The following is a 26,807-nucleotide window of genomic DNA, read 5'->3' on the forward strand; positions in this document are numbered from 1 at the left end:
GACCGCAGAACACTTTAAATTTTTCCTGTAAACATACAGGAGATCTAATTTTAGTTGATGAAGAAAGGAATTCTTTAGAAAAACATTTTAAAGAAATGTGAAACCTCATTCTGAGAATTTTTTTAGAAAACCCAATTAGATATGGTTATATTCTAAAATATCCATTTCAAACAACAGTTCTGGGCGCGGAGTAGACAACTAATTTGTCCAACAAAAATCTGAATCTATTGAGCATACTATCTTCCAAAAACTATGCTGGGTATACTTACTGTGTCTGATTGGCCTAACATATCAAACCTTAATAAAAGTGATTGCTGAATCTATGATTAATCTTGACATTTATTGTATTTTATTTCACTAATTTTTCTTAATCTCCATCTTCCTCACAAAAGTGCCATGTGAGACATATAAATTTTTTCTGATTGCAGTGGACTGAATTATCTTGGCATGAGAATTTTAAACAAACTGTAAAATTATTATAAACAAAGTGCAATGTCTCAAAGAAAGTGTAGTCAATTACTAGTTTTGATGATGGTTTTTCTACAAAATCCCTATATGTTTTCCTTCAAACTTTCTTTTGTGACACTCGTAGATAGTGATGGCACTCTGCCCCTCTCACACAAATTCATTTTGGAGATTTTCAAGGGATTTAATTCCTGTGTGGCTCAGGACTTCACAAGTAACTTCCTGGAAGTCTTTGCCATAAGACTATTTTGGACCAAGATGGTCCAGGCTCACATTAACGTTCTTCTTGATTTACAAGTCTACTGTTATTAATGCAGTGGTTCTATTTTCACTGATCTTTCTTAGGGAGCTACAAGATATAACTTTAAGGAGATGGTGTACTTATGTGAAGTAATGCAGTGATAATATTTTAAAACGAGACTCCTGGAAGGCAGCCACTGACAGTAGATTCTAACAAGTCTTTCTTAAGAAATACTTTGGAGTTCAAAGTTAACCTCAAATATGTTATCTTTATTTCCTTAGAAACAAAAAAGAAATCCTTAGACCTCAAACAGTCATTGGCATTTCAGGTATGAAAACCTGCATTGTTGAGAGACTTTTTCTAGAAATAGGAACCTGTCAGAACTTGTATCGCCTCCTTTGAATAAGATAATGTTCGTTTGGCAACTTTAACAGAAGAAAGCTTCTTTGTGGAGGAAGAGAAAGAGGAACATCTTTTAGGGGGTCCTTTCTTCTCTGTAAGATTATGCTGAAGAGATACTTGATAATGTTGGGCTTCGGAGAGGATGACCATAGTTAACCTGACGTTTAATCCAGTTCACTTAGCGTTCCAACTTGCACTACTCTGCCAAGAGTCTCTGGTGGACTTGAGGACTGTCCTGCCCTGGAGAAAAATAGTCAGTGAATCCTCTTTTCCTGTGCATAGTGTTGTCCTTTAGCTGTTCTCTGTTACTGTGGCATTATTTCTGGGTGGCCTCCAACATACTTGGTTTTGCATGGATTTTCCATTCAACCATATGACTCAGGACTTAGGATGACTTGATTCTCTCTATCCATTATGTGATGGAAAAGTGAAAACACCATTTTACAGATGAGGAAAATAAAGATAATAAAAAGTTACACAGTGTAAAAACGGGCAGGCGGCTGGGCTGGTGCTTCAGGCCTGTGATCCTAGCACTCTGGGAGGAAGCTGAGGCAGCAAGATCATAACCACAAGCCCAGCCCAGGATGTAGCTCAGTGTGAAGCCCCTGGGCTGAGTACCCAATACCACACACACACACACACACACACACACACACACACCCAGCAGGGATGTAAGGCCACAACTTTGGACGTGACAGACTCTTGTTTTCATGCACAAATTGTACCTGTAGTTACTACTCAACAGGGAAACACGGGCCACACCCAGCTTGAACAGACCAGTCAGTCAAATGAGAGAGTCACTGCTACTAACGCAGCAGAACCTTGTACCACAGGCTCTTCTGTGACCCGACCACCGACCACCGTGAGGACTGTGAGGCAGCTGTCCTGCCGCAGCAGCCTTTAAACAGGGAAGCTGCGTCTTGATTCACACCTAATAAGCACCAGAGACTGCAGCTATTTTACAGAACAGCAAAACAAGTTTCAGCAACCCAGATCTTTATCTGCTTCCCTTGAAAAGCCTACATGCTGAAATAGGCTGGTTACATTTTAATCTCAGTTATGTAAATGATTGTTTTGAAAGCAAACTGGTGCATCTCTAAAAGGCATTTTTCTCCTTTCCTTTGACGTCCACTAAATATCTGTCTCTGTCTCTCTCTCTCTCTCTGGAGCTACGTTAAGTACACATAGAAAATAATATAAATTGAATGGGTGTTGTTTCTGGTCATGACATTTTTGAATATTAGCCAACTATAACTAACATTTCTTAAGCCTTACCTTGAATAGGCTTAATTTATATTATATCAAATGTGCTGTATATCTTATAACTTTGACTATTTTTCACTTCCCTCAAGTCGCTCTCTCCTTGGCCTTTACAAGTAATCACAGGCAGCCACAGAGCTGCTTGCCGTCACTACAGACTAGTTTTTCTTCATTAGAATTTCATAGTTGGTTTGTTCATATCAATATAATAAACATTTGTTTCAAGCTTTGACCTACTACAAATAAAGATGCTAAGAAGACACATGAGAAAGTTTTTTGTTGATGTAACACTTTATTTCTCTTGAATAGAATTGAAAAGTAGAAATGCAAGGTTATGAAAGAACTTATATGTTTTATTTGTTAAAAAAACCCACCAAGCAACCTTTTTCAAAGTAGCGGTACAATCTTATATTTCCACTATTAAAGTCTGAGTGTTTCCATTTCTTAGTATCTTCACCAACACTTGGTATGGTCAGTCTTTTTAATTTTAGTACTTCTAGCAGGTGTGTAATGAGTTTTTATTGCTGCTTTACTTTGCTTTTCCCTAATAAAAAATGATACTGGGAAACTTTTCATGAATTTATTTACTATGTGTGAAATCTCTGTCCAAATCTCTTTTGCCCTTTTTTAAAAAAATTGGCTTGGTTCTTTTTCTGTTATTGTGCATGCGTGTGTGTGTGTGTGTGTGTGTGTGTGTGTGTGTAAGTGTATGTGTGTATATACAAGTCCTCTATTTTATTTCTTCCTAGCCTATGGTTTTCTCTTATCAGTTCAAGAGCAGAAATTTTAATTTTAATGAAATCTAATTATACATTTGTTTTTTTGTGGAACTTTGATTTGCAATGCATATAAAATATCTTTGCCTACTTCAAAATAAAAATATTTTCTTTTATCTTTCCTTCTAATACTTCATAGTTTTAAGATTAACATGTAGGTCTATGATTCACTTTGAGTGACTTTTGTGTGTGGTGTGAATTATTTTTCCAGTTTTATTGTTTGCATATTGATGTTCAGTCATTCTAGCATCATTGATTCAAGATTGTCCTTTCTCCAGTGCATTCATTTCCTTTGCACTTTGTGAAACATATTTTGTCCATATATAAAGTTATTTTTGTTCTATTGGTTTATTTTTTCCTCTTTGCGTAGTACCAAACTATCTCCATTATGCCAGTCTAATATAAGCCTTGACATATTATAACATTAATCTTTAACTTCTGTTCTTGATTTTCAAGCAGCTTTTGGCTATTCTAAGCCTTTTTCATTTCCATTTGAATGTCAGATTCAATTTTTCATTTTCTGCAAAGTAAAACCTTTTAAGATTTTAAATAGAATTACGTTGAATATGTAAATCAGTTTGTGATAAAGTGACATCTTGACAATATTGAGTCTTTTGGTGCATAAGAAAAGTAAATCTATTCTTTGCTTAGGTTTGTTTGATTTCTTCCAGCGTCTTTTGTAGTTTTCAGCAGTCTTTGAGTCTTTTGTTGGATTTTTCTCCCTTAAGTTTTTCATGTTAGTTGGTGTTATTGTAATTGGTACTGATTTCTAAATTTCAATTTCTAGTTGTTTATTGCTAATTATGAAAACACAATTGATTTTGTATGCTGATTTTATATTTTAAAAACACACTAAATATTTATTCATTCCCCTTTTGACCCTACATCGTGGAGAGTTTCTTTATATATTCCATTATATTTTATAAAGGAAGTTTTATTTTTTCCTTTCCAATCCGATTTTTATCTTTTTTTCATGTCTTACAGCACTATCTAAAACCTCCAGTAAAATATTAAATACAAATTTTGAGACAAGATCTTGCCAAGTCACTAAATTACCCAAGCTGGGCTTGAACTTGTGATTCTCCTTCCTCAGGCTCCCAGAGTGCTGGGATTACAGGCATGTGCCACCCTACCCAGCTTAGAATTTCTTTCTTTTTCTACTTTCTTGAAAATATTCGTCAGGTGTCTTCGATTTTGTCCAATGCTTTTTTTGTATCTATTTAATTAATTTTTAAAGTACTAATATGACAGAATATTAATTGATTTTCAAATGCTTAACCAAATTTAAATTCCTGGAGTAAAGCTTAATTTTTGATAATTTAATATGTTTTTAATACGTTGTTCAATTAAACTTGCTAATTTTTTGGTTTTAATTTTTACATATATATTTAAGAAATATATTCATCCATAGTTTTCTTGTTACATCTCTGCATCATTTTGATAGCAGGGTAAGACAGTGCTTATAAATTGGAGCTCTCTTCAATTTTCTGAAAGTGTTTATGGAGATTTGATATTATTCCTTCCTTACATATTTTATAGAATTTATAAGTGAAGCCAGCTTAGCCTAGAATTTTCTTTGTAGAAAGAAATTTAACTATGAAGCTTTTTAATAGCTGGTACTATTCCGTAGTCTATAAGGATGTAATTTCTTTATTCCTAGGATTGATCATTTCCTCTTTTTTTTCTGATAAGTCTGCCTAGTTGTGTATTTTCTTAGTTACTTTCTCATTGCTGAGACACAATAGCCAACACCCCCAACAGGAGAAGTTCATTTTGGCTCACACTGGCTGCCTCCAAGAAAAAGATGGCATGATGGAAGGGTGTGAGTAGGGGATAGCTGTTCACACTGGGGCAGTTAGGGAGCAGGGACAGGAGACTCACCTTCCAGGTTACATCCTCAGGGACCTTTCACTCTGTCCACAATTCTGAGCACAATCATGCCTTCCTGACAGGAAGTCAGCTATATCGCCCTCATAATTCAGTTACCTTCCAAGAGTCCTGCCTATGAGCACGTGAGGCATTTTGGGGACATTGTTGATCAAGCCATGCTATGTATCAACTTTGTTAATATTCTCATATAGTCAGCTTTTTGTTATTGATTTTATAACTCATTTTTGTTTTTGTCATGAATTTTAAAATGATCTTTATGCTTCTTCCACTTTGATTTTAATATATCCTTATTTTCCTACTTTCTTAAGGTAGAAAGTTGAGTTCATTGGTTTGGAACTTTTCTTCTTTTCTAGTACAGGTATTTGTTGCTATAAATTTCTAAGTAATGTTTAAGCAAGATTTCATAAATCTTTATGTTACGCATTTTTCTCTCAATTCAAAATAATTTTCAGTTCACATTTGAGTTCTTCTTTGTTAAATGTGCTCTTTAGTTCAAAATATCTAGTAGTTATCCATAGATTATTTTGTTATTTCCAATTTAATTCCATTTTGGTGAGGGCATATTCTTTCATAACTTGAGTGATTTTAAATTTTTGACATTTGTTTTATACTCAGAATATGATCCATCTTGGTAAATATTCTGAGTTGACTGGAATTAACATGAATTCTAGTCTTTTTGGGTGGAATGGACTAAGGATATCAATTAAGTCAAGCTGGTTCATATTTTTCAGTGTCTGTATCCTTACTGATGTTTTGCTTCCATGGTCTATTCATTTTTAAGAGGAAAGTTTTGCAATTTCTTACTGAAACTAAGTTTATTTATTATATCTCTGCATTTCAATCAATTTTTAAAATGTACTTTAAGTCATAATAATGGTACATGAACATTTAAGATTGCTATGTTCGCTCAATGAAATAAGCTTTTTGCTTTTATTAAAAATAATTATTAATTCCTGATACTATTCATTTCTCTGAAATAAACTATGTTTATATTAATATAGCCACTTCATATTTCTATTGACTAGTGCTAACATTGTATCTTTCTTTATCTTTTTTGGTTAAACCTAATGGTGCCTTTTTATTTAAAGTGCGTTTATTGTAGGCAACGTATAGTTGGGTCTTATATCCATATCAATCTGAAATTTTCTTTTTTTATTGGTGATGTTTAGATCATTTATATTTAATTTGTGGTTAGCTTTACATCTATCATTTTGCTATTTGTTTTCTATGTGTCCCATCTGAACTTCGTTGCCTGTTCAGTTTATGCCTCCTTTTACATTAGGTAATTATTTCTTATAATTCCCCTTCATTTCTGTCTTAATTGTTTTGCACTACTATAATAATATACTTTAGACTGGGTAATTTTTTTTTTGGTACTGAGGATTAAACTTGGGTCCTTGCACTTGCGCAGCAGGCGGCGAAACCACTGAGCTAAATCCCTGGCCTAGACTGGGTAATTTGCAAGCACCAGAAATGTCTTTCTCACAGCTCTGTAGTGTGGAAAGTATCAGTAGATTTGGTGTCTGGTGAGGGCTTTCTGCTCCATCCGTGGCATCATCTATGTGCCTTCATGTGGCAGAAGAACAAACAAGCTGTCTTCCAGCTCTTCTGTAAAAGGGCACTAACCCTATTCACAAGGGCTCCACCCTCATGACTTATCACTCCTATAGGCCCTACTTCTTTTTTTTTTTTTTGTTACCAGGGATTGAACTCGGGTCCTTGAGCTTGCAAAGCAAGCGGTGGAACCACTGTGCTAAATCCCTAGCCCCTAAGGCCCTACTTCTTAATACTATTGCATTGGAGAAAGATTTCAAAATGTAAATTTTGAGGCACATGAACATTCTTACCATATGTTATTTATCCACAACAACTCTTTATTTTGATATTTTGTTCATTTGTAAATCTTGTCTTTAATTTATGTCTATTTCACATTATACTGAACTGTTTTATTTTAACATAAAAAGAACAGTAGTATACTTCCATTTCTCATCTACTGATGTATGTGTTAGCATTAGCCTGTACATTTTATATTTGCTGTAAAACTCCACACTACATTGGTATGATTTTGTTAAGCAATCAATTATGACAAATAATTAGCAATAAATTTCATATATTTACCTATGTAGTTATCACTTCTCCATTGCTCTTCTTCCTTCTTTTATATCCATATTTCTATTTAGTAAAATTTTCCTTCTGCTCAAAAGACTTCTTCTAATACTTTGTATAATGTAGTTTTAGCTATAATTAATATTTCCAGGTTTTGTAAATCTTTGGGGCATGTTTATTTTGCTTTTATTTATATTTATTGATTGACTGATTTGGTACCAGGGATTGAACTCAGGACCTTGTGCTTCCATGGCAGGTGCGGTGCCACTGAGCTAAATCCCGGCCCATTTTGCTTTTATTTTTTAAAAGCATTTTTATTGGGTCTAGAATTCTAGTTTGACAAAGACCCTTCCTTCATTTCCTTCTCTTCTTTCCCTCTCTCTCCTTTCCTTTCTTCCCTCCCTCCCTCCTTCCTTCAGTTCCTTCATTCTCTTTCCTTCCTCCCTCCCTCTTTCTTTCTTTCTTTCTTTCTTTCTTTCTTTCTTTCTTCCCCCCCTCTTCTTTCTTTTCTTTCTTTCTCCATACTCTACAGATTTTTTTTACTTTAACAGTTCATTGTGAGATCTTGTTATCCTTACCTTTGTTCATGTGTGCAAAAAATGTCTTTTTTGTTCTCTTGCTTTTCTTGTTTACCACTGGTAGTGAGCAATTTTTTTCATGTTTCTTGTGCTAGGGCTTCAGGTATTTTCAAGGTTATAGTTTCCATCAAATTTCAATAATGCTTTGGCCATTATTTCTTCTAGTAGTTTTTACTTTCACTGTATTTTTTCTTTTTCTCAGTGGCTCCAGTTAGACCATTGACATTAGGTGATTAAATTTTTCTATGTATGATGTCTTTTGAAGTTTTTTTAACTCAATGTCAGATCTGAGTTGTTTTTATTGATTAATTAATATCTTCTTCATGGCTTATATTTTTCTGGCTCTTTCTGTCTGATAATTTTAACTGGATGTTGAACATGGTGAATTTTACCTTTTGAGGAGTTGTATTATATTATTATTAGTAGTAGTATTTCTCTCTATATTATTGAGCTCTGTTCTGGGGCATACTTTACCTGGAGATGGTGGTATCTGTTCAGTTCTCACATTTTAAGATCTGTCTGGTGGTACAGGAACAGTTCTTGTTCTAGATTTAACTATTCTTTCTGTGTACTTTACTCAATGAGCTATGAATCATAAAGTTTTCCATACAGCTAGTAAGTCTCAGATGTCATTACCTCAGTCATTTAGGTAACTCCTTCTATAACCTCAAGTAGTTTTGCACAATGTGATGGTTAAGATGGATTATCAGCTGGATCGGCTTAGAAACTCCCCAGAGGACTAATACAGCACACTTCTGGCTGTGTCTGGAGGTCAGGGAGGCCTGGTTGGGTACTACTGTAGATCTGGACCCTGGCCTCTTCCTCTCGGGAGCTTTCCCTGCTCTGCTCCCCAGCCAACATGAACTAAGTAGCTTTGCTCTACCACACTTTTCTGTCATGGTAGTCTGCCTTGGAATCAGGCAAAACATGTACTGAACCACCTGTGTCTTAGTTACTGTACTTGTTGCTGAGACAAAATACCTGACACCCAAAGTTAAAGGAGGAAATGTTTATTGTAGCTTACAGTTTGCAGAGGTTTTAGTTCGTAATTGCTGGCTTCAAGGCAAGGTGGTACGGTAGAGGGGCATTGCAGAGGAGGAGTCTCTGGTGAGCAGAAGGCAGCACAGAAGCAAGTGAAAAAACAAGCAGCAAGTGATGACAGCAGCCCTCTTTCTGCCCTTTATGTTCTATCCAGACTACAGGCCCTTAGGGTGGTAGCACTGAGACCCAGGGTGGGCCTACCCATTATCCATGCCCATAATAATGCCAAACCAGTCAGTGGACCAATTTAGTAATCACACACCCTTGTCCCTAGCATCACACACTCTAGATCCAGCTACCTCTGAAAAGCTCCACCTATGACCACATGAGTCGTTGAGGGGCTATCTGGACACAGACATAACACCCTGGAGCATGAGCCGAGTTAAACATCTCTTCCTTTGAGTTGTGGGTGTTAGTACTGTGTTCCAGAGATGGGAGGCTGTCTAATATACACTGTCGTGATTTGAGTGGTTTGACCCCCAGGGGCTCTGTGCTGGATGTTTTTTTTCCAGGATAGCAGTTTGGAGGCTGACAGAACCTTCTGAGAGGCAGGGTTTAGTGAGAGTTCCTTCAGTCACTGGAGGCCCTGCCTGCAAGTGAGACTAAGGTAGTTCTCGTGTGACTTCTTGGTGGTTCTCATAGGATGGTTATTATATGAGGCATGATACAAAAATACGGGGTCTTTAAATTTAAAAAATACAGTAAAAGACATTGTCATTGATGTGCCTCTAAATACACCACCTCACTTCAAACACACTGATCCCATCATTCTTGCCACTTCTTAAAGCAGTTCTGGAAGTTCTTTTTTGTGAGTGTCTTTAGTTGCGCTGTCACAGCTGCTGAGTGTCCTGAATTCATTCAAAACATTTACCTGCCATGGTCGTTTTGTCTTGGGGAAGAGCTAGAGTAACATGGTGTCAGATCCAGTGAATAAAGTGGATGAGAACACTTTAAAATGGTCAGAAGTGGAGAGCCTACAACCAGAAGTTGATTCTTAAGAGTTTATGTGTGCATTGTAGTGTGGAAGGGCAATGGTTTTATAAAAAGACTTTCACGTATTTGTTAAATTTTGGGGTTTTTTTTCTGGATGTATTCAAACCTAAGTCAAAATACGAATCACTGCTAATATAAAAGTACACCTAATTATTCGTTTAGAATATATACAAGTCCTAAAAATTCCACATGATTACATATTATACCATCCATCTTCATATATCCTTGAGCATGTATCTGAAATGTACTGTGAATATAGATGATGTTAATGTGAGAGGATTTGTAATCTCTGTGGGAAAATGGCAAGAGAGAGGAAATAATGTTTGTTTTGAGACATAGTTTTAAAAAGAATTTAAGATGATATAATACATTCAAGAAGGAAAGGACAGCCGAGGATTTAGCTCAGTGGTTCTGGCACCTGCCTCACAAGCGCAAGGTCTCAAGTTTGATCCCCGGTACCAAAAAAAAAAAAAAAAAGGAAAGGACAAACCCAACATATTTACAAGCTGTACTATGTATCCTTTTGAATACCTATAGGTAAAGAAAATGTAGGTGAAGTTTGAAAAATAATTTAAAAATTAAACATTTTCCAGCTTATACTATGGTCAAGACAGTATGGTGTTTACAAGCATATAAAAGACACAGTATATACTAAGAAATGTATTATCTAGCTGGGGAAATAAGAGAGAAGAAATAAACAGGTAATGAGAGAAAGTATCAAAAAGGAACCATGGTCTCCGTACTTCACAAGAATCCTGACGTAATACTGAATAACTCATGGGATACAACTAGGTTAAGGGATGTTCTTTGGACCACTGAGCACCACATGCTCACAGGCTTCCAAGGCCAAAAGCCTTTCTCTTTCTTCAAAAGGTGTATTGTTCTTCTCAGGGACGTTCTTTCTACTATTCCTGGGCATAGAGACCAAATTTCGCAGTTAGCAGCTTCATCCTCAACTCTGCCCTAGCTTGTGTTCTATATCTCCTCAGGCAGCAGGCACACCCTGCCTCACCCCCTTTGTTCTACTAATCCATTTCTCAATCATTTATATGGAGTTTTTCTGTATAAAGATTTGCTGGGCACTTTAGAGCAATTTAAAGTACAGAAGGCATGGCTCTCTGTGAGCAGTCTGGCTAAAGGGAAGTTTCTGTGAACAAAGAATGTGTAAGCTTGTCCCAAGGCACGTTACACAGAGGGAAGCAGTACCCCCAAGTTATGTTACACCCACAATTCATTTTATCATAATCTTATAATTTTTGTTCTGTGAGAAAATAAGGCGGATTATAAATTTAATGTTAATCTAGAGATAGTGTTATTTAATCAGGTATTAAACACCTTATGAATAAACATACTACTTCCCTTTCTTTATTTCCACTATACACCCACATTTTTTCTCTTGAGTCTTTATCTCTCCTGCTAATACACTGATTCTCAACCCCTTACCTTTTTCCCATTCTTTCCTTCTATATTCCTTATTTGTGTGGATAAAGGAGTAGGTTAATATTTATGATAGATTTTATTAACAATCACTATTTGTCATCTAAAAAAGGTAATATTTGACAACAGTTACGTTGGAAAACCATGCAACATGCAAATAATATTGCTATTTATCATAACCTATTTGGAATCTATCCTTCACAGTGTTCACTACCATAAGCACTTTGATTTTATTTATTTTTTAAAGCCAAAATTATATTTCCTGTATTTCCTAGGTTTATAAAAAAATTCATCACTGTTTACATCTTAATGACTTTTGGTGGTTTCATAAACTCAAAAAATGCATTAAAAAATGGACTACATTCTTTAAAAGTGGTCTGAAAAAGGAGTTTGCAAAAAATTTCATGAATGATAACATCACCAAATCTCTGGCCTCTGGAGATAAATATGCTCTTCAAATTCTATTATTTTGAGTACATGGTCTGTTTCCATGTAAGCCTTTCTCAATGCTATGCAGTTCTCTCTATTGTTAATATATTGCATTATGTGGTATACTTGTTATAATTAATGAACTAATATTGATATAATAACCCAAATCTCATAGTTTATATTAGGGTGACATATGCCTATAATGCCAGCACTTTGTAAAAGAGAGGTAGAAGGATCACAAGTTCAAACCCAGCCGGGCCAATTTAGAGACTTAGCAACACTCTAAGTAAAAAGAAATAAAAACAAACAAAAGAAATTACTGGTATTGAACCATAGCACAAAGGCCCTGGGTTCAGTTCTTGGACCACAGACCTTCACAAGTTCACTTTTTCTGTTGGATAGTCTCGTGGGTTTAATAAATTCATAATGCCACTTATCTATAATGTGGCATCATAACTAATAGTTTCATCACCCTAGAAATTACTTTTTTGTAGTTTTGCTTTTTGCAGGAATGTCATAGGATTGGAATCGTGCAGAATATGGCCTTTCCAGACTGTCTTCTTTCACTTATAGGTGTTATAAGGTTCCTGTGTTTTTGGTTTGTTTACCTATTCACTCATTGAAGGATATTTTGGTTGCTTTCAGTTTTTGGCAATTACAAATAAAACTGCTAAACACTATGTGCAGGCTTTTCTCAACTGAATAAATACCTAGACATGTGAGTTATGGATTAAGTGTAAGAGTATCTCGGTTTTGTAAGAAATTGCCACACTTTCTCTCAAAGTGGTGATGCCTGCTGCTTTCCTGCTGGAAGTAGAAGATTCCTGCTGCTCTGTATGCTTGTCAGCACTTGGTGGTGTCAGTCCTTTGAATTTTCATGATTCTAATAGGTGAGTATTGGTAAATCATTGTTACTTTTTTTTTTGGTACCAGGGATCGAACTCAGGACCTTAAGCTGGCAAGGCAGGCATGGTGCCACTGAGCTAAATTCCCAGCCCCAATCATTGTTACTTTAAATGCAGTTCCCCTAATGACATGTGATGTTGGAATTTTTTACTTGTTGATTTGCCACTTGTATCTCTTCATTACTAAGACCTTTTGCACATTTTGAAATTGAGTATTTCGATTTTTTTATTGTTGTATTTTAAATGTTTTTAGCATATTCTAGATAAAAATCATTTATCAGGTATATATTGTACAAATATTTTCTTCCAGTCTGTGGCTTGTTTTTCCATTCTCTTAGTATTGTCTTTCACAAAGCAGAATTTTAATTTTTTATCAAAGCCCATTTTATTCATTTCTTTCTTGGGTTTTCTCAAATCTTTTGTGTTATATCTGAATATACATTGAGAAACTCACCAAAATGGTCTTCTGTGTTATTTTCTAAAAGTTTCATGGTTTTGCCTTTTACAGTTAGGATTATTTTGAATTTATTTTTGGGAAAGGTATAAAGTTTCTGCCTAATTCCATATTTTCTCATATGGATGTCCAGTTGTTCTGGTTCTATTTGTTAAACACTATCCTTTCTTTATTAAATTGCCTTTCTGTATTTATCAAAGTTCAACTGAGTTTATATGAGTGGATGGGATGTTTCATCTCACCTTTTAAAAATAACTATCATGACTATAAAATGTCCCCCTAAAGGCTCATATGATCAAAGGCAGGGCTTTTCAAAGGCGATTGGATCATGAGTACTCTAACTTCCTCGGTTAATCCACTAATGGATTAATAATTTGATAACATTATTGAAAAGTGATGAAGTCAGAGGAGGTGAGGCCTATTTTAGGGGAATGGCCAGGAAGGTGAGACCTTGGGGAGTGTAACTTGCTCTGTTCCATTTGTCTCCAGCTCTCTCTTTTGCCCTCTGCTTCCTGGCTGCTGTGAATGAACCACTCCTCTACCATACCCTCCTGCCATGATGTTTCTGCTTCACCACAGGTCTCAAAGCAATGGGATCAGTTGGCTATGGACTGAAATCTGAACATGTGAGTCAAGTAAACCTTTTCTCCTTCAACTGTTTTCCTCAGGTGTTTTGTCACAGCAACAGAAAACACAACAACAAAACACAGCAACAAAATTAGTCCATTTTTGTAAATGAAATAAAAGAAAGAAATAATGTATACAGAGAGCTTTCTACTAGTTAGATGGTGGGATAAAGTTGGCTATCCTCCTTTTCATAAATCACTCTTCAGAAACAAGGATAATCGCAGGCAGATGGAGATTTTTCTTTGATGACAGTAGAGTTTTTTTTTTAAAGAAATTCTAAATCACTTTGTGGAAGAAAGGATTACCAAATGCAGTCCTGGTTAAATGAGGATGCTGGGAGACACTTAGATTTTCATGTGGGGCTGTGAAACACTAAATAGCTGGAATTCCCCAGAACTGACATGACTCCTAGGAGCAAAGCCTTCTTTTGAACATCAGAAAACAGTAATTGGGCTTTGACAAATCTTCTTTGAAAGCTGTTGTACACCATAAAGGAGTATGTGTGCATGCACACACACAGATACACACACACACATACACACACACACACACACACACACACACTCAACCCTGTGCCATAAAGAACTTCAATATAAACCAGAAAAAATTCTTCCCATGTTGGAACACTGGCTTCTAAGGCATGAATGAAAATTCTTTAATTCACTTGTAGAGGATAAACCAGGTTCTTTCAAAGATAACTAATGCATTTAAAAAAATTAGGAGTACTATAAAATGGCAGAAAAGAAACAAAAAATATCCAATAAAACAAATAAAAACTACTAGCCAAAGAATACTGATTCAAAATATTGCCATAACATATGAAAATTATGATCAAAAGTAGACATGCATTTAAGACTAAAACACTTTGTTGTATAAAAATCATTAGCACAGAGATACAAGGACTCAGACATGGCCTTTGTCCTGATGATTATCTAATATATGGTGACTATTCAAATTTAAAAATGTATTAGAATAAAAGACGCATTGCCATTGACCTCTCTTAAAATATTCTGTCTCACTTTGAACACACTTATTTCATTCTTCTGGCAACTTTCTGAAGCAGTTCTGGAAATACTTTTTTATGAGTCTCTTTAGGAGGCGAATGCTGCCTGGTGCCATCCAATAAAAGGGCATGTTCATAAAACATGACAGTGCATCCTCACCCACCTTATTCACCAGATCTGGCACCATGCAACTTCTGAATCTTCCCCAAAGTCAAAATGACCATGAAAAGTAAATGGTTTGAATCAATTCAGGACAGGAGACAACCAAAACAATGCAACTAAATGTATGAAAGAGGACTTCCAGAACTGCTTCAGAAAGTGGCAAAATTGATGGCAAAGAATGTTCAAAGTGAGGGGGAGTATTTTGAGGGAGATTCATAGCAATGTCTTTAATTATAAATATTTTGCAAAAAAATGTTCTGATATCCACTATATTTTTTAATTGCATCAGTATCAAGAAATGGAAATACTAAGGACCACCGAAGATGTGAGTACTTCCCAAACCCTCCATCGATTTGGTATAATAATCACCTAAGTATTACTTGAGAAGGATCAAAAGCCAAACCTGTTTCTCTAACTCCTCTTCTACTTGCCAACTTTAGCGTTACCCTCTCTTGCTGGCTCAGACAGAAGTTAGTTACTCCTGTAGGACAGATGAGCATCTCTGTGTCAGAGTCCCCAGAGCACTGGGAATGGCCACTTCCTGTGAAGAAGGAAGTGGGGACAGGGTTGTTGTTCCCAGGACCTGGGCCACAAAGTTCAGTTCATCAGCTGAGATTTGTTGAACATGGTGTGAAGCCTGCTATGAAGATGAGATATTCTTCAGATGAATTTCCATGTAGAAGATTGCCTTGGAGTATGGAGCCACAAGTGTTTTAGTAAGTTTTGAAAAAAACAATGCAATGAAACAAAGTATTCTCTTAGCAAGTCAGCATCTTTTGATTCTGTAAGTCCAAGTCTGAATGTGGTACTCTATTTGAAATTAATTGTGTAAATTCAAGGAAATTACTTGACCTCTGGAAACTAGTTGCCCTCTCTGTAAAATGTCTGAAATGATGTCTGCATCACAGACTGCTAGAGGTTTTAATTGAGATGATTTTTGGAAAGTACCTGATGCAGTGCCTAGCACATAGTGGGCAGCTTATGACCATTCAGGGTGTGATGCTCAACCCCAGGGCACTATTCCCAACATGGAGGGCACTGGATGCTGTGGGAAGTGGAGGCCCTGTGCAGTCCCTGAGTAAGGCTGAGGTCATTGGTATTCTCACTGGTCTTTAGCACTGGCAGCTCTAGCCAGTTATATATTGGACTAGCACCAGAAAGGAAACTCATTGGCCCTTCTGTTTCATTTCCATCTTGTGATAGCCTTCACAGGCAGTGTGATGCATGTGAAAAGACATAGGTTGGATAGAAGAAGGTCATTGGTTAAAGTTTCCACTTTTTCTTCTTTTTCTTAACTAATTTGGGAAGGCAAATCATTTAAGAATTCAAGTTCTTAGTTTTTCACAGGTTAAACGAAGACTTTGACCAGATAATCTGTAATGTTCTTTCTAGAGTTCTTTGATTAACAGCCTGGAGCCTTTTATCCTGGTATTGTCACAGACATTTTTAAAATGACAATGAAATTCATTGAACATAAATTCCCAGGGGGTAGAGGAAATGGGCAAGACTTTTCCTACAAGTAGGTAGCATTTAGTCTTTGGCAAGAAAAGGAAGCTGTCAGACTAACCTTAATGTATTCCCCTTTCCTAATACAGTATTAATTAAATCTGCTTAATAATTACTGCTGTTTAGCAGAGAAATCTTATGTACAGAGGGCTCAGGGACCAAGCAGGGTACATAAGAAATATGAGAAAGTCAAAGGCATGTTTGAACATATACCTCTTTTAATTTTGAGAAATTGAGCAGTTGTAGAAGACCTTCCTGGGGAGGCTGAGCTTTGTGTGCCGGAACACTGTTTGGCTCCCTCCTGCAGGTAGTTACTCCAGCAACTGAGCCAGAGTGGGAACACACGCAGAAGCCTCTTGGAAAAAAAGCCATTGCATCTACTCCCACTTTCTTAACAGGTTTTCTAAATCTTCAATAAGTTTATGTTAGCTTGGAATGAACGTCTGAATTTAGGCTTCAAAAATGTTCCTCCCCTCACCCCAATCTGTATAATTACTGTTTTTTTTCCTGAAGTCTTTCAAAATACTGTAATTAACAGATTGGCAGATAACCCATATAACTGCCGTTAAGGCAAATATAGTATGCAGCTGTCTTTGCATTAAGTGATTAAATCAAATAGCATAGTTTTGAAGTACATTTATAAAGCATAAATTTACCTCCTGGCAAAACTGTCTTAAGTAACACACCCTGTGCCATCTGTTTGCTTAGTATTAATACCATATTTCCCAGGACTATCACTACGGAGAGCAGAGCTCGCAGCTGTGCTGAATGGAGAACCCAGGGGATCCGTTCAAGCACTCAGCAACTTTTGGATCTTCTTACAGATGCAGAGAGTAATTGTGAACTCAAATGTATGCACATCCCACGCACACGTGCAGACACAGGAAGGATTCCTCATGGATGTCATGCACACAATGCACACCATCTCAAGGAGGCTGCACTTTGATAATTTGAAAGTATGCTCACTTTCCATGAACAAGATCATAAACACATAGGATTTTATGCATTTATTAAGGGATTTACTCTTTCATTAAATTGTCCATTCCACAGTAAGTTATTTGGTCCCTCCGTATGTCAGTCAAGTACTAGGAACTAGGAAGCAGTAATGAATAGTGACAGTCCTTGTCCGCTCAAAGCGTACCATCTGTCCCAGAAGTCTCATTAATAGGCTATAATTAAAGATGATTATTTTAGACAGAACAGAACCACATAGAAACTTAACATCATTTTGGGCTTATAAAACCAAAAACTATGAATAATTTCTCAATCCAAGAATACATTCAATAAGTGAAAATGGTTCCATTATAAAACATACTCAGAAACTATCATGCACAGTAGTAGCCTCAAAGGACAACACAGGAAAGGACATTGACAGTGTGGTGAAGAACACTGCAGGAAGCGATAGAAAGTCCGGCTAGGAGTCATGATTTGGGCTCTCTCAAAGGAGTTCAGAGATCCCAAACAAGAACTGAGAAGTGGGAAGTCTGAGGGGCTTTCCTGAAGGAATGGTTATCAACCCTGCTAAATCATCTGGGAAATCTTTAAACATACTTATACCCAGGTCCCACCTCAGATTAATTATATTAGAAAATCAGAAAACAAGGCTCAGAGAAAATCAATTCCCCCCCACAAGGAGCTACATTAAGTATATATAGAAAATGATATAAATTGAATGGGTGTTCTTTCTAGAGAAAGTTTCCAACAACGATACAGACACTTGGGAGTATTTAGACTTAGATGTCACCATCTATAAGAATGTTGTAGACAAACCTCCTTATAAAGTCTAGACTAGATCAGTGGTTACAAAATTTGGCTGCATAAAGGTACTTCTGAAGGAAAATTTAAAAATTCCTTAGGTTTATTGGTACATTTTAGGTATACAATATGATGACATTCATTGGGAATTTGTACCTTTACATGATGTATCTTGGTTCTTACTTTTTCCCCATTCTCCTGCCCTCCCTTCACCTCCCCCCCCATTTAAAAGGACTTTGTTTTTTATTTTTCCTTCTCTCATAATTTTTCCTTTCCCTTCTTTCTTTTCCCTTATCCCCCCCGCCCCCAATTTCCTTTCCCCTTCCCCTTTGGACCCTTTCTTCCTATTTCACATTACCTATTATACATTTTGTCCTCATTTACACTTTCAGTTTCTCACACCAGAGAAACTATTAGGTTTTTACACATGTGTATCCTATTTATTTCACTTAAGAGTACGGCCTTACTTCTACTACAAAGCTACTGTGATAAAAACAGCATGGTACTGGCAAAGAAACAGACTTGAGGACCAGTGGAACAGATTAGAAGATGGAGAAACAATGCCAGACATACTCAGCCATCTCATCTTCGATAAAGGAGCCTCTTTAATAAATGGTGCTGGAAAAATTGGGCTTCAACTTGCCGAAGATTAAAACTACACCTATATGTCTCACCATGCAGTAAACTAAAATCAAAATGGATTAAAGATCTAAATATTCAAATAGAAACTCTGAACCAGTTGGAACAGAGGTTAGGTAGAACCCCTGAAGACATTGGTGTAGGAAAAGATTTTATGAACAAAACCTCAGTTGCCCATGAACTAGCACAAACAATCAACAAGTGTGATCTCTTCTTATTAAAAGGCTTCTGCACAGCAAGAGAAACCACCAGCAGTGTGAAGAGACAACCTACAATGTGGGAAAAAATCTTCACTTGCTCTTCCTCAGACAAAGGTCTACTATCTAGAATCTATAAACAACTTAAAAAAGTTTGCATGGAAGATGCCAAATCACCCCGCTGCAGACAGGCAGGTCTGCCCATGCCCTACCGCGGTCCCCGGTCGTGTGGAACACACGCCAAATCAGCCCGCTGCAGACAGGCAGGTCTGTGCATGCCCTACCGAGGTCCTGAGTCGAGCGGAAGACACTGAATCACCCCACTGCAGACAGGCAGCCACCTGATTGCACACTACAAAGACGCAGAGGACACCAGACCACCAGACCAAGGTACTGAGTCCCACTGTTCCGGGCCCAGAGGTAGGGGCTTCTGACCCGTCATCCCACTGCTCCTGGTCCAGAGGAAGGGGCTTCCCAGTCACCATCCCTCCTGCTGCTCCCAGCCCAGAGGAAAGGGCTTTTGGGCCACCTTCTGTCCCCCTGATCCTGGCCCAGAGGAAGGGGCTTCCAGGCCACCATCCCTCCCAATGCTCCTGGCCCAGAGGGAGGGGCTTCTGAGCCACCATCCCACAGCTCCTGGTCCAGAGGAAGGGGTTTCCCAGCCACCATCCCTCCCGCTGCTCCCAGCCCACAGGAAAGGGCTTTTGGGTCACCATCCCTACTGCTGCTCCCGGCCCCTGTCCCACCTCACCCAGCTCAGAGGAGGTAATCCGTACAGGTGCTAAGAGCCTCCCGCCCCAGTCGAAATGAGAAAACACATAAATAAGTCTCAAAACCAGACTTCCAGATCACCTACAGCAACCCCAAAGGGAAATGAGATGGAACACTCTGATACTCAACCACCTGGACCCACTCAACTGGCAACAAAAGGGGATCTGGAAAAAATGAAATCAGAAATAAATTCTCAGATAACAGGAGAAATTGTGCCCCTAGTGCAAGACATGATTAATACATCTAGAGAGGAGCTGAGGAACATGATGGAATCCCAACATAAGAAACAAATGGAATCCATAAAACAGATGCAAATAGATTTCCAGGACATGAAAAACTCCACTGAAAATCTACAAGGCAGAATGAGCCAATGTGAGGACAGAATTTCAGATATAGAAGATAAGATTGCAAATAGTGACCAGGAAAAGAAAAATTGCTTGAAAATTGTAAGGGAACATGAGAAATCAATCCAGCAGCTGCTAGAAGATGCAAAAAAGAATAACATAAGACTGATTGGGCTCAATGAAGAAACAGGAGAGAGTGCAGATGACATAAAAAAATCTCTTCACAGAAATAATGGCAGAAAACTTCCCAAGCAGGGGAAAAGAACTTGACATACAGATAAGTGAGGCATATAGGACTCCAAATAGCCTTGATCAAAAAAAATCTACACATAGGCATATAATTGTTAAGATTCCAGAAACACAACAGAAGAACAAAGTTCTCCAAGCAGTCAGAGAAAAGAAACAAATCACATACAAAGGAAAGCCCATCAGAATCACAGCAGACTTCTCAACACAAACCATCAAGGCAAGACGATCTTGGAGTGACATATTCCAAGCCCTAAAAGAAAACAGCCTCCAACCCAGACTGATGTATCCTGCAAAACTATCTTTCAAAATGGATGGAGAAATAAGATACTTTCATGACAAAGAGCACCTTAGGAACTTCATCAATACCAAACCAGCACTCCAAAGAATTTGACACAATAGCCTAGGAAGAGACATTGAGGATCACAATCCCAGGAAGCAAAGCAGAATGAACCCATCTGGCACGACAAGAAATTAAATGTAAAGGGGGAGAACTCAACCAAAAGAAAAAGTCAAGGCAATGACAAGTCAATACGTTTCAGTTATAACCATCAATGTTAATGGTCTCAATTCACCAATCAAAAGAAATAGACTGGCACAATGGGTCAAGAAGCAAAATCCAACAATATTCTGCATACAAGAAACACACTTAATTCAAAAGGAAACTCATAGACTGAAAGTTAAAGGGTGGAAAACAATACTGCAGGTGACAGGAACCCGAAAAAAAGCAGGATTAGCTATCCTCTTGGCATATCAAGTAGATTTCAAACCAACACTTATTAAGAGACACGAAGAAGGACTACATCCTTGTAAAGGGAAGAATCCAAGAGGAAGAGATGACAATCATAAACATCTATGCACCAAACACTAGTGCATCCAACTATATAAAACAAATACTAACAGGCATGAAAAGTCATATATGCACTAACACAGTTGTAGTGGGGGACCTCAACACCCCACTGTCACAAATAGATAGATCAACTGGACTAAAAATAAGTACTGAAATACTACAACTCAATCGAACTCTTGAACAAATGAACTTAACAGATGTTTACAGAGTCTTCCACCCCACAAAATCAGAATACACATTCTTCTCAGCTGCACATGGGTCATTCTCCAAAATAGACCACATACTCACACATAGAACATGTTTAAGTAAGTGCAAAGGGATTGAAGTTATCCCCTGTATATTATCAGACCATAGTGCAATGAAATTGGAGATCCATAGCAAAAGAAACTCAAAAAATTTCATAAACATGTGGAAATTGAACAACACACTTCTGAATAACCAATGGGTCACAGAGAAAATTAAAGAAGAAATCAGACAGTTCCTTCAATTAAATGACAATGACAATACAACATATCAGAATCTATGGGACACAATGAAAGCAGTCTTATGAGGGAAATTCATAGCAGTGAATATGCATATTAGGAAAACAGAACGAGCCCAATTAAACAACCTGATGCTGAACCTCAAGCTTCTGGAAAAGGAAGAGCAGGACAACCCCAAAGCTCATACAAAAGAGGAAATTATAAAGATCAGAGGAGAAATCAATGCAATGGAGACTAAGGGAATGATACAAAAAATCAATGAAGCCAAGAGTTGGTTCTTTGAAAGAATCAACAAAATTGACAAACCTTTAGCCAAGCTTGTCAGAAAAAGGAAAGAAAAGGCACAAATACATGCAATTAGGAATGAAAAGGGTGAAATGACAACAGGCCCAGCAGAAATCCAGAGGATCATCAATACCTACTTCCAGGACCTATACGCCAATAAGATGGACAACACAGAAGAAATGGACAGATTCCTAGATACATATGAATTACCAAAGTTGAACGAAGAAGACCTAAAAATTCTGAACAACCCAATATCAACCAATGAAATTGAAAATGTAATTAAAAACTTATCACCTAAGAAAAGCCCGGGCCCTGATGGCTTCAATGCTGAATTCTACAAGACATTTAGAGAGGAACTGCTGCCACTACTGTTTAAACTCTTCAGTGAAATTGAAAGGGAAGCAATACTCCCAAATTCATTCCTGGAAGCAAGCATCACCTTGATCCCCAAAGCAGAGAAAGACCCAACTGAAAAAGAGAACTATAGGCCAATCTCACTCATGAACATAGATGCAAAAATCCCTAATAAGATAATGGCAAACAGAATGCAGAAGATCATCAAGAAGATCATACACCCTGATCAAGTGGGATTCATCCCAGGGATGCAGGGATGGTTCAATATACACAAATCAATTAATGTAATACATTATATCAATAGAGCCAAGGACAAAAACCATATGATATATCCATAGATGCAGGAAAAGGATTTGACAAAATCTAACATGCATTTATGATAAAAACCCTACAAAAAATTGGAATAGATGGTCTCTACCTCAAACTGATAGAAGCCATCTGTGAAAAACCAACAGCCAATATCATACTAAATGGTCAAAAACTGAAATCCTTTACACTAAAATCAGGAACAAGACCAGGATGTCCACTATCACTGCTCTTGTTCACTATAGTTCTGGAAACATTAGCCACAGCAATTAGACAAGAGAAGGAAATAAAAAGAATAAAGATAGGTAATGAAGAAGTCAAATTGTCATTATTTGCAGATGACATGATACTCTATATAGAAGACCCCAAGAACTCCACAAAAAGTCTTCTAGACTTAATAACCAAATTCAGTCAAGTAGCTGGTTACAAGGTCAACACACAAAAATCAATAGCTTTCCTCTACACCAATGACAGACTCACTGAGAGAGAAATAGGGCAAATAATTCCTTTCACAATAGCATCCAAAATCTGAAATACCTAGGAATCATCCTAATGAAAGAAATCAAAGACCTCTTCTCTGAAAACCATGGCACTCTGAAAAGAGAGATTGAAGATGATATCAGAAAATGGACAGACATCCCCTGCTCCTGGGTAGGAAGGATTAATAGAGTGAAAATGGCCCTACTTCCAAAACTGCTATATAGATTTAATGCAATTCCAATTGAGATCCCAGCAGCATACTTCATAGACCTCGAGAAAACAATCCAAAAATTCATTTGGAGCAAGAAGAGACCCAGAATAGCAAAAGCAATTCTAGGTAACAGAGACATGGCAGGGGGTATCACAATCCCCAACCTGCAACTCTACTACAAAGCTCCTGTGATAAAAACAGCATGATACTGGCAAAGAAACAGACTTGAGGACCAGTGGAACAGATAAGAAGATGCAGAAACAATGCCAGACACACTCAGCCATCTCATCTTCAACAAAGGAGCCAAACACCCTCACTGGAGGAAAGATAGCCTCTTTAATAAATGGTGCTGGAAAAATTGGGCTTCAACTTCCCAAAGATTCAAACTAGACCTATATCTCTCACCATGTACTAAACTAAAATCAAAATGGATTAAAGATCTAAATATTAAAATAGAAACTCTGAACCAGTTGGAACAGAGGTTAGGTAGAACCCTTGAAGACATTGGTGTAGGAAAAGATTTTATGAACAAAACCTCAGTTGCCCATGAACTAGCACAAACAATCAACAAGTGTGATCTCTTCTTATTAAAAGGCTTCTGCACAGCAAGAGAAACCACCAGCAGTGTGAAGAGACAACCCACAATGTGGGAAAAAATCTTCACTTGCTCTTCCTCAGACAAAGGTCTACTATCTCGAATCTATAAAGAACTTAAAAAGATCAGACCTCCCAAATTTAAAGACCCAATCCAAAAATGGGCATCTGAAATGTACAGACATTTCTCACACAAAGAAGTAGAAATAGCAAATAAATACATGAAAAAATGTTCAACATCACTGGTCATTCAAGAGATGCAAATGAAAACAATGCTGAGATTCCACTTCACTCCAGAAAGAATGGCTGCTATCATGAAATCAACCAATAACAAATGCTGGTGGGTCTTTGGGGAAAGAGGAACCCTGCTCCACTGCTGGTGGGAGTGTAGACTGATGCAAGCAATCTGGAAATCAGTATGGAGATACCTCAGAGAACTAGGACTGGAAGTCCCATTTGACCAGGCTATTCCACTGCTGGGGATCTTCCCCAAAGAATTAAAAGAATCATACCACAATGATATATGTGCACCCATGTTCATAGCAGCACAGTTTGTAATAGCTAAACTTGGAAACAGCCCAAATGCCCATCAACTGGAGACTGGATAAAGAAAATGTGGTTTTTTTATAAAATGGAGTACTACTCAGCCATAAAAAAATGAGAAATTAGAGACATTTATAGCTAAGTGGATGCACATTGAGGCAATACTCTTAAGTGAAATAAATAGGACACACATGTGTAAATACTGAATAGTTTCTCTGGTGTGAGAAACTGAAAGTGTAAATAAGGACCAAATGTATAATAGGTAATGTAAAATAGGAAGAAAAGTGGCAAAGGGGAAGGAAGTGGGAGGGCTAGGGGAAAGGATAGAAGGGAATGGTATTAATATGAGGAAATGGAAAAATGGGAACCAAATCTTTGTAAATAGGGAGGACTGGAGGGGCTGAAGGGAGGGCTGGGCAAGGGTGAAAAAGAAGAACCAAGAGAGACTATGTAAAGTTGCAAATTTCCAATGATGAATGTCAGTATATTGTATACCTAAAATGTACCAATGATTAGAATGAATAATCAAGAAAGTAAAATAGGAAGAAAAGGTCCAAAGGGGGTAGGGGTAGTGGGAGGGGCAGGGGAAAGGAAAGAAGGGAAAGGAAAAATGATGAGAAATGGAAAAAATGGAAATAAAGTCTTTGTAAATAGGGAAGGGTGGAGGGGGTGAAGGGAGGGCTAGGAATGGGGAAAAAATAAGAACCAAGATGCATTATGTAAAGGTACAATTCCCAATGAGAAATGTAATTGTGTTGTATACCTACAATGTACCAATAAAAGAATTTAATACAAAAAAAAAAAAGAAAAGAAGAAAGGACTGGGGATGTAGCTCAGTGTGAAGACCTTTGGTTCAATCCCCAGTATTGCAATAAAAAAAAAGTAATGTTCTCATCTTGTTTTTTCCTACAGTCATCCAATAAACATTCTTCTTTATTGGAAAAAAAAAGAGTATGGCCTCACTGTATATCCATTTAGCTATAAATGTCTCTAGTTTATCATTCTTTATGGCTGAGTAGTACTCTATTTCATAAAAAAAAACCCCACATCTTTTTTATCCAGTCACCAGTTGATCACATTTGGGCTGTTTCCAAGATTTAGGTACTACAAACTATGCTGCTGTGAGCATAAGTGCACATAAATCGCTGTGGTATGATTCTTTTTTATTCTTTTGATACTTTTGGGAAGATACCCAGCAAGGGAATATAGCTGGGTCAAATGGAACCTCTAATCCTAGCTTTTTGAGATATCTCCATACTGATTTCCACAGTGGTTTCACCAGTCTACACTCCCACCAGCAGTGGAGCAGGGTTCCTCTTTCCCCACACCCCTCCAGCATTTGTTAATGGTTGATTTCTTGATAGCAGCCATTCTTTCTGGAGTGAGGTAGAATCTCAGTGTTGTTTTCATTTGCATTTCTCAGATGGCCAGTGATGTTGAACATTTTTTCATATGTTTATTGCTGTTTCTACTTCTTTGGGAAATGTCTGTTCATTTCAGATGACCATTTTAGGATTGGGTTTTAATATTTAGGGGGGGGTCTGTTTTTTTTAAGTTCTTTATAGATTCTAGATAGTAGACCTTTGTCTGAGGAACAGCTGGTAAAATGTTTTTTCCCACATTGTGAGTTGTTTCTTCACTCTGTTGGTAGTTTCTATTGCTGTGCAGAAGCTTTTTAATAAGATGAGATCCCATTTATTGATTCTTTCTGCTAGTTCATGGGCAACTGAGGTTTTGTTCATAAAATCTTTCCTTATGCCAATGTCTTCAAGAGTTCTACCTAACTTCTCTTCCAACTGGTTTAGTGTTTCTGTTTTAAATAGTTAGATCTTTGATCCATTTTTATTTTAATTTAGTGCCTGGTGAGAGATATGGGTCTAATTTTAATTTTTGGCAGGTTGAAACCCAGTTTTTCCAGCACCATTTATTAAAGAGCCTATCTTTCCTTCAGTGAAGGTGTTTGGCTACTTTGTCAAAGATGAGGTGGCTGAGTGTGTCTGGAGTTGATTTTGTATCTTCTAATCTGTTCAATTGACCCTCAGGTCTGTTTCTTTGCCAGTACTATGCTGTTTTTATCACAGTAGCTTTGTAGTATAGTTTCAAGTTGGGGATTGTAATACCCTCTACCTTGTCTTGGTTGCCTAGAACTGGTTTTGGTTTTCTCGGTCTCTTCTTATTCCAAATGATTTTTTGGCTTGTTTTCTTTAGTTCTGTGAAATATGTTGTTGGAATTTCAATCAATAGTGTATTGAATTTTTATAGCAGTTTTGGAAGTATGGCCATTTCCACTATATTGGTTTTTCTTACGTAGGAGCAAACGATATTTTTCCATTTTCTGATATCCTCTTTGATCCCTTTTTTCAGAATGCTTTTGTTGTCAATGTAGAGGTCTTTGATTGCTTTCATTAGATTGATTCCTAGATATTTCATTTTTATTCATGCTATTGTGAAAGAGTGTTTCTCCAGTACCTCTC

At 37.3% G+C, this 26,807-nt stretch overlaps 1 long non-coding RNA gene across 10 annotated transcripts in view; it reads left to right on the plus strand.

Moving 5' to 3' along the window:
- Nucleotides 1–26,807, plus strand: part of LOC101706542 (uncharacterized) — a 40,980-nt gene that overhangs the window by 737 nt on the left and 13,436 nt on the right. For 3 of the 10 annotated variants that reach the window (XR_015440078.1, XR_015440079.1, XR_015440077.1), the window contains exons 2-4: nt 12,403–12,508; nt 13,557–13,603; nt 15,060–15,095. This is a non-coding gene — a long non-coding RNA (uncharacterized LOC101706542). The other 7 variants (XR_015440080.1, XR_015440081.1, XR_015440085.1 and 4 more) reach the window with 7 other exon arrangements.

Source organism: Heterocephalus glaber, unplaced genomic scaffold, assembly GCF_053883595.1.
Source record: "Heterocephalus glaber isolate CG9 unplaced genomic scaffold, H.glaber_assembly_v1.0 deba00001481, whole genome shotgun sequence".
In the NCBI taxonomy this organism is placed as follows: domain Eukaryota; kingdom Metazoa; phylum Chordata; class Mammalia; order Rodentia; family Bathyergidae; genus Heterocephalus; species Heterocephalus glaber.